The sequence below is a fragment of the Jaculus jaculus genome, chromosome 6, assembly GCF_020740685.1.
Source record: "Jaculus jaculus isolate mJacJac1 chromosome 6, mJacJac1.mat.Y.cur, whole genome shotgun sequence".
Classification (NCBI taxonomy): domain Eukaryota; kingdom Metazoa; phylum Chordata; class Mammalia; order Rodentia; family Dipodidae; genus Jaculus; species Jaculus jaculus.
Genome location: NC_059107.1, coordinates 62,330,378 through 62,338,699, shown reverse-complemented (window position 1 = coordinate 62,338,699; position 8,322 = coordinate 62,330,378). Strand labels below are relative to the sequence as shown.

The following is an 8,322-nucleotide window of genomic DNA, read 5'->3' as shown; positions in this document are numbered from 1 at the left end:
GGGTGAACCAGGGCACTCAGCCACTGCAAACAAACTCTAGATGCATATGCCCCCTTGTGTGCATGTGTGACATTTAGTGCTTGCATCACTGTGAGTCTGGCTTATATGAGACCTGGAGATTCAAAAACATGAATTATTAGGGTTCTCAGGCAAGCACCTTCACTGCTAAGCCATCTCTCTAGCTCCAGATTTTTTTGAAAGATCTGTTTTATTGTATTAATACTTATTTCTTTGCAAGCAGAGAGAGATGAAGAGAATCAGAGAGAATGGGCACACCAGGGCCTCTAACCACTGCAAATTCCAGACACATGTACCACCTTGTCATCTGGTTTCATGGGGAAACCTGGGGAATTGAAATGGGTCCTTAGGTTTTGCAGGCAAGCACCTTAACCACTAAGCCATCTCTCCAGCCCCCAGATCTTAGCTTAAAGTCATAGAGATACCAAGCATAATGGCACATTCCTTTAATCCCAGCACTTGGGAGACAGAGGTAGGAGGATTGCTGTGAGTTTGAGACCATCCTGAGACTACATAGTGAATTCTAGGTCAACCTGGGCTAGAGTGAGACCCTAACTTAAAAAACAAACAAACAAAAAAGTCATAGAGGGCTAGAGTGATGTCTTGGGCATTAAAGTGCTTGCTTAAAAGCCTAAGAACTCAGATTCGATTCCCCAGTACCCATGGAAGCCAGATGCGTCTGAAGTTCATTTGCTGTGGATAGAGGCCCTGGTGCATCCATCTCTCCCTCCCTCTACATCTAGCTCTCAAATAAATAAATAAAATATGATTTCAAAAGTCATAAATATTGGGCTGGAGGGATGGCTTAGTAGTTAAGGTGTTTGCCTGCAAAGCCAAAGGACCAAGGTTTGATTCCCCAGGACCTACACTAGCCAGATGCACAAGGGGGTGCACACATCTGGATTTCGTTTGCAGTGGCTGGAGGCCCCGGCATGCCCATTCCCTCTTTCTCTTTCTCTCTCTCTCCCTCCCTCCCTCCCTCTTTCTCTGTCAAATAAATAAAAAATAAAATATTGAAAAATAAAAAATTTTAAAGTCATAAATATTGTGAGTTCTATACAGCAAGTTAGTTCCTTTGTTTTGATTTATAAGCCTCAACTTTACCACAGAATAAATAATGTAGGCCAAAGAAAGCATAACCTGTCATTTATATAGAACAGTATTTTTTCTATAATTTGAAGCTTTCTGAATGGATGGGTTCAGGCCTGATCCAACTGTAAAAAGATTACTTAATGCATAGACTATATGGAAATTGTATAAAATGTTATTAATTTTCAACATTAACAGCTTCAAGAGGACAGTATTACTAAAAAAAAAAACAAAACAAAAAAACAAAAAGACCACCTCCTTCTGAGTCCCAAAGGTGGCCTGAGTACACAACCATGCCACCCTGCACTTAAGGGAGTGTCAATTCATATTCCATCAGAAGGTTTGGCTTTAGGAAAGAGTCACAGGCATTTAAAAGAATGGCTTTAATCGTCATTTTAAGTATACAGTAGGCAGGAAATGTGCTTAGTTAAATGTACACCATAGCACTAATGCTGCAGGGCGAAGTTACTCCTGCTCTCAGCTGTAAAATCTCATTTGTACATGATAAAACAAGGAGAGGAAAGCAATCCCTTTGAAACAAAGCTTTAGAATAAAAACTGTTCACAGCAGTCTCTATTAACAGTGTGCATTTGAGACAAGAACATGTACAGGTCTGAGCACCCTGCACCCTCGTGCTCTCTCTAGATCCTGTGTAAATACACAGCCATGGCTTGTACTAAGTTTTTTTTTTTAATTTTTATTAGCATTTTCCATGATTATAAAAAAAATCCCATGGTAATTTCCTCCCTCCCTCCCCACCCCATACTTTCCCCTTTGAAATTCCATTCTCCATCATATTACCTCCCCATCTCAATCATCGAACTTACATATATACAATATCAACCTATTAAGTACCCTCCTCCCTTCCTTTCTCTTCCCTTTATGTCTCCTTTTCAACTTACTGGCCTCTGCTCCTAAGTATTTTCCTTCTCACGCAGAAGCCCCGCCATCTGTAGCTAGGTGTACTAAGTTTTAAAAAGATCAGTTGTAGACTGGCGTGGTGGCACAAGCCTTTAATCCCAGCATTCGGGAGGCAGAGGTAGGAGGACAGCCATGTGTTGAAGGCCACCCGAAGAATACAAAGTAGGAGGATTGCTGTAAATTCAAGGCCAGACTGAGATTACATAGTGAATCCCAGGCCAGCCTGGGCTAAACCAAGATCCTACCTCAAAAAAAAAAAATTAAGCTCAAATAAATAAATATGTATTTTTAAGGGCTAGAGAGATGGCTCAATAGTTAAGGTGTTTGCCGACAAAACCTGATGAGCCAGGTTTGGTTCCCCAGTGTCCATGTAAGCCAGATGCACAGGGTGGCACATATGTCTGGAGTTCATTTGTAATGGCTAGAGGCCCTCATGCACCCATTTCTCTCTTTCTCTCTCTCTCTCTCTCTCTCTCTCTCTCTCTCCCTCTCTCATAAATAAATAAATTAAATATTTTTTTTCAAAAAAGAATGGGTGTGATGGCACACGCCGTTAATCCCAGCACTTGGGAGGCAGAGATAGGAGGATTGCTTGAGATCAAGACCACCTGGGACTACAGAGTGAGTGCCAGGTCAGCCTGGGCTAGACTGAGACCCTACCTTGAAAAACCAAAAATTTTTTAAAAAGGAGGAAAAGAGCCAGGCATGGTGGCCCACACTTTTAACTCTAGCGCTGGTGGCAGAGGTAGGAGGTAGGAGGATGGTCATGAGTTTGAGGCCACCCTGAGACTGATTCCAGGTCACCCTGAGCTAGAGTAAGAACCTACCTCAAAACAATGAAAGAAGGGCTGGAGGGATGGCTTAGTGGTTAACGTGATTACCTGTGAAGCCTAAGGACTCATATTTGACTCCCTAGATCCCACACAAGCCAGACACACAAGATGATGCATATGCACAAGGTCATGCATGAACACAAGGTGGCGTGTGCATCCGGAGTTCAATTTTAGTGGTTGTAGGCCCTGGCACACCAATTCTCTTCCTCTCACTCAAAAACACGGCCAGTCTGTTGGACTTGCCTCACAAAAAAAAAAAAAAAAAAAAACAGAAAAGAAAAGAAAAGAAGAAAAGCCCAGGTATAGTGGCTCACGCCTTTACTCCCGGCCCTCAGGAGGCAGTGGTGGCAGGGGGTTACTGTAAATTCGAGGCTAGCCTGACACCACACAGTGAATTCCAGGTCAGTCTGGACTAGAGTGAGACCCTACCTCAAAGAAAGAAAGAAAGAAAAAAAAACTCTTGGGCTGGAGACAGCTTAGCAATTAAGGCGTCTGCCTGCCAAAGCCAAAGGATCCCGGTTCAATTCTCCAGGACCCACGTAAGCCAGATGTACAAAGGGTGCATGCATCTGGAGTTCTTTTGCAGTGGAAAACTCTTTAACAAGAAAAAAGAAAGAAACCACATAAAACAGAGTTTATTCACACTACCACATAAAACCAAGTGTGGCCGAGTACACACACCTGGAATCCCAGCACACCACAGGTAGATGATGAAAAGTTCAAGGTCATCTTTGATTATACAGTGAATTTGAGACTAGACTGGGATACATAAGACAATGTCTCAAAAAAAAATAATAAATTGAAGGCTGGGTGTGGTAGCACACACCTTTAATCCCAACATTTGGGAGGCAGAGGTAAGAGGATCGCCATGAGTTCAAGGCCACCTGAGACTATGTAGTGAATTCCAGTTCAGCCTGGGCTAGAGTGAGACCCTGCCTCAAAGAGAAAGAAAGAAAGAAAGAAAGAAAGAAAGAAAGAAAGAAAGAAAGAAAGAAAGAAAGAAAGAAAGAAAGAAGAAAGAAAGAAAGAAGAAAGAAAGAAATTGAGGGCTGGAAAGATGGTTTAGTTGGTAAAGTGTGAGGACCTGAGTTCAGATCCCCAGAACTCACTTCAATACCTTGCCTGTCTTCCCAGGGCTTAGGAGGTAGAAACTGGAGAATCCGTGCAGCAAGCTAGTTAGCTAGACTAGCTGAATTGGTGAGCTCCAGCTTCCATAAGAGACCCTGTGTCAATCAATGAAGTGGAGAACAATTGATGAACACACGTGACATCGACCTCTGGCCTCCACATATATGCACACACATGCACCCAACACATGAACACATATGCATGCATACATGCATACCACACACTCATAGACACACACACAAAAATGAAGATAGTGATGAAATGGCAACTCAGGAAAGCTGTATCATTCATAAATCAAAATAAGCACTTTGTTGGGTCAGGCGTGGTAGCACATGCCTTTAATCCCAGCACTTGGGAGACAGAGGTAGGAAGATCACCATGAGTCAAGGCCACCCTGAGACTACATAGTGAATTCCAGGTCAGCCTGACTAGAGTGAGACCCTACCTAAGAAAAATAAATAAAAGCCCTTTGTATGTAGGGTATACCATGATTGCTTAATGTGATGATGTGATTAACATCTGGAACCGTACTCCCACAAAGTTCACCGTGAATTCTCAGCAGTGGGAAGGTAGCGACGCCAGAGCCGGCTGCTGGTCCTGTGGGAGGCAGTGAGCAGGTTTGGAGAACAAGAACCTACTTCTACTGATTCAGAAAGACAAGAAGGTAGCTGGATGTTGCATCAGTCTGAAATTTTGAGATTCTGCTGCCACCTTGTGGCCGTCCTTCCTCAACACAGCGTCATATGGAGCCAATCCATGAATTAATTAATCAATCCTATTTTTGTTGCTCTTGCTTTGTTCTTTGCTTGCTTTTGAGATGCTAACCTAGTATGTAGTCCAGGAAGTCCTGACATCACTATGTAAACCAGAGTTGCCTTTAAATTTATGGCCACCCTCTTGTTTCAGCCCCCATACAGACGTACCACCATGTGCATCTAATGGATTTTTATTTTTTATATGCATACTACAAGAATGATAAAAAAGCCAGTAAGTTACAAAGGAGACATAAAGGGTAGAGAAAGGAAGGGAGGAGGATACTTAATAGGTTGATATTGTATATATGTAATTACAATGATTGTAATGGGGAGGTAATATGATGGAGAATGGAATTTCAAATGGGAAAGTGTGGGGGTGGGGAGGGAGGGAATTACCATGGGATATATTTTATAATCATGGAAAATGTTAATAAAAATTAAAAAAATAAAAATAAAAATAAAAATAATAAAAAGAATGATAAAAAAAATGTGCCAGCATTTATACAATGGAGTTCTACTCAGCAGTAAAGAAAAATTAAGTTATGAAATTTGCAGAAAAATGGATGGACCTGGAAAGGATTATACTAAGTGAGGTAACCCAGGCCCAGAAAGCCAAGCGCCACATGTTCTCTCTTATATGTGGATCCTAGCTACAGATGATTGGGCTTCTGCGTGAGAATGAAAATACTTAGTAGCAGAGGCCAGTAAGTTAAAAAGGAGATATAAAGGGGAGAGGAAGGAAGGGAGGAGGGTACTTAATAGGTTGATATTGTATATATGTAAATACGATGATTGAGATGGGAGGTAATATGACAGAGAATGGAATTTCAAAGGGGAAAGTGTGGGGGGAGAGGGAGGGAGGGAATTACCATGGGATATTTTTTTATAATCATGGAAAATGTTAATAAAATTTTTTTTTAAATGTGCCAGGCATGGTGGCACACGCCTTTAATCTCAGCACTCAGGAGGCAGGGGTAGGAGGATCACTGTGAGTTTGAGGCCAGCCTGGACATACAGAGGTGAGTTCCAGGTAAGCCTGGGCTAGAGGGAGACCCTACCATGAAAACAAACAAACTAAAATATGTCCAGCCATAGCAGTACATGATGCCTTTGATCCCAGTATTTGGGAGGCAGAAGTAGTAGGATCACTGTGGACTAAAGGATCCTGGGACTAAAGAGTGAGTTCCAGTTCTTCCTGGGCTAGAATGAGACTCTACCTTGAAAAAATAACAACAAATGGATAAAAATAACTGTAAAATATAACCTTCACAGAGGATGTCCCCTGAGGAAGTGGCTTAGAAGCAATCAGCTCTATCCTGCCAGGCCATGCACATAAAAAAAAAAAAACAATGACTGAGCAGTAGTAAAGACTGAAATATTGTACCATGAAGAAACTCATAGACACACATAGTACAAACACTCTACATAAGACCTGGCCAGGCTTTTGCAGAAGCATCCTGGTGGGGAATATGTCCTAAAACAAGGCAGAGGCAATGCTACTGAGCACCCCAGGGAGAGAGGCATGGTGTCAGCATCTAGGGATGTTAGAGATCTGTCCAAAATGTGTATCACTGGGCAGCTCCATCCATAGGGCTGACAGATGAAAGAACTCCTCTTGCTAGTGTGCACTCTAATTCCGGTTGGTAGACCAACCAGCCAACCAAGTGAACTCAGCCGTCTCTGTACTTTTGGCTTGCCTCTCAGAATCCAATGAAAGAAAAGACTGTCCCAGTGCTGGGGAGACAGCTCAACTGTTACAATTCGCAATACCACATAAAACCAAGTGTGGCAGAGTACACCTGTAATCTCAGCACACTGGTGGAAAATGAAAAGCAGGAAGATGAAACGTTCAAGGTCATCTTTGATTATACAGTGAATTTGAGGCTAGACAAGTGCATGTCAACGAGGAGAAGTTGGGGATGGCTTCTGCCCAAATGCTGATGGTTTTCCTGAAGCTACTGGACATAGGCTGCCTGGTGTGCACACCGTCCTGATCGTGGTGGTAAACTAGAGCAGCCCACCAACTAGAGTCCCTTCCTGGCTATGTGTTGCACTTGGCCCCCTAGTGGCCATAGCAGCAGTTCTCTGGGTGGAAAGGGCACTGAGTGGTTAAGTTCCAGACTTTGTAACTTGGAAGATGTTTCCACTACTCCTCCTGTATTTGGGAACCACATCACAGGACTATTCACCACAAAGCAACTGAACTTGCCAGTGTTTAGAGTACTGAGAAGGTTCTCTGAGAAGTCTTTAGAGTACTGAGAAGGTTCTCTGTCCTGTTTACAATGTTTGCTGAAAAATTTCTACTTAAGAAGACTTACTTGAGGGACCAAGATGACTAGATTTGCAATGATTATTGGGTTACTAGTAGATACCAGCTCTGACTTGGCATTTGATCTGGAAGATATGTTTTTACTTTGATTAATGATGTTCCAGGCTAGGGAGATAGCTCAATGGTTAAAGATGCTTGCTTATAAAACGTGCTGGTCCAGGTTTGATTCCCCAGCACCCACCAGATGCACAAAGCACATACATCTGGAGTTTGCCTTCAGTGACAAGAGGCCCTGGAATACCTATACTCTTTCTCTCTCTCCTCACAAATAAACAAGAATTAAAAAAAAAAAAAAACCAATGTTCTAAGCCAGGCATTTTAATCCCAGCACTCAGGAGGCAGAGGTAGGAGGATCACTGTGAGTTCAAGGCCATCCTGAAACTACAAAGTGAGTTACAGGTCAGTCTGGACTAGTGTGAAACATTACCTCAAAAAGAAATGGGAGGATGCTGGAGAGATGGCTTAGTGGTTAAGGTATTTGCCTGCAAAGCCAAAGGATCCCAGACTGACTCTCCAGGACCCACGTAAGCCAGATGCACAAGGGGTCACATGTGTCTGGAGTTTGTTTGCAGTGGCTGGAGGCCCTGGTGAGTGTTCCCTCATCCCAGCTCTTGGGAGGCCAAGGTAGGAGGATTGCTGTGAGTTTGAGGCCACCCTGAAACTATATAGTGAATTGCACTAGTGTTTGGTGGAAATTATACATTCACATGGGCAAATTTCATTGACTTAACTATCAGCATTACTGGAAGCCTGGTATATTCTTGTATCACTTTCACCATGGAGCAGTTGAGCACAGTCAGAAGCCACAAATAAACTGGACATTAAATGGAAAGAAGCAGTATAACCAGAGGACAGCACCAATTACATTGAACAGTAACCAAGGTACTGGTTGGCTCAGAGCATGTGCAGCTCCCTGCAGATACAGAGTTGTCCTGATTGTGGGATTACCATTCCTTTGCATTTATATGATCTAAAGATTGACTGCTGTTGCAGTCAAGTTTGCATGGCTGTCAGAAATCCACCCGACCAAGAGTAGTTTGTGGGAGAAAGATTTATTTTGGCTTACAGGCTCCAGGGAAAGCTTCATGATGGCAGAGGAAAATGGAGACACAAGCAGAGGGTGGAAATCACCTACTGGGCAACATCAGATGGACAGTAGTAATAGGACAGTGTACCAAACACTGGCAAGGGGAAACTGGCTATACACCCATAAGTCTTCCCCAACAATACACTGCCTCCAGAAGGCATT

The 8,322-nt window shown here is 42.9% G+C and overlaps 1 pseudogene; it reads left to right on the top strand.

Annotated features, from left to right (window-relative positions):
• Positions 1-6,651: 6,651 nt before the first annotated feature.
• LOC123461509 lies at positions 6,652-7,182 on the top strand (annotated as a pseudogene).
• Positions 7,183-8,322: the final 1,140 nt, after the last annotated feature.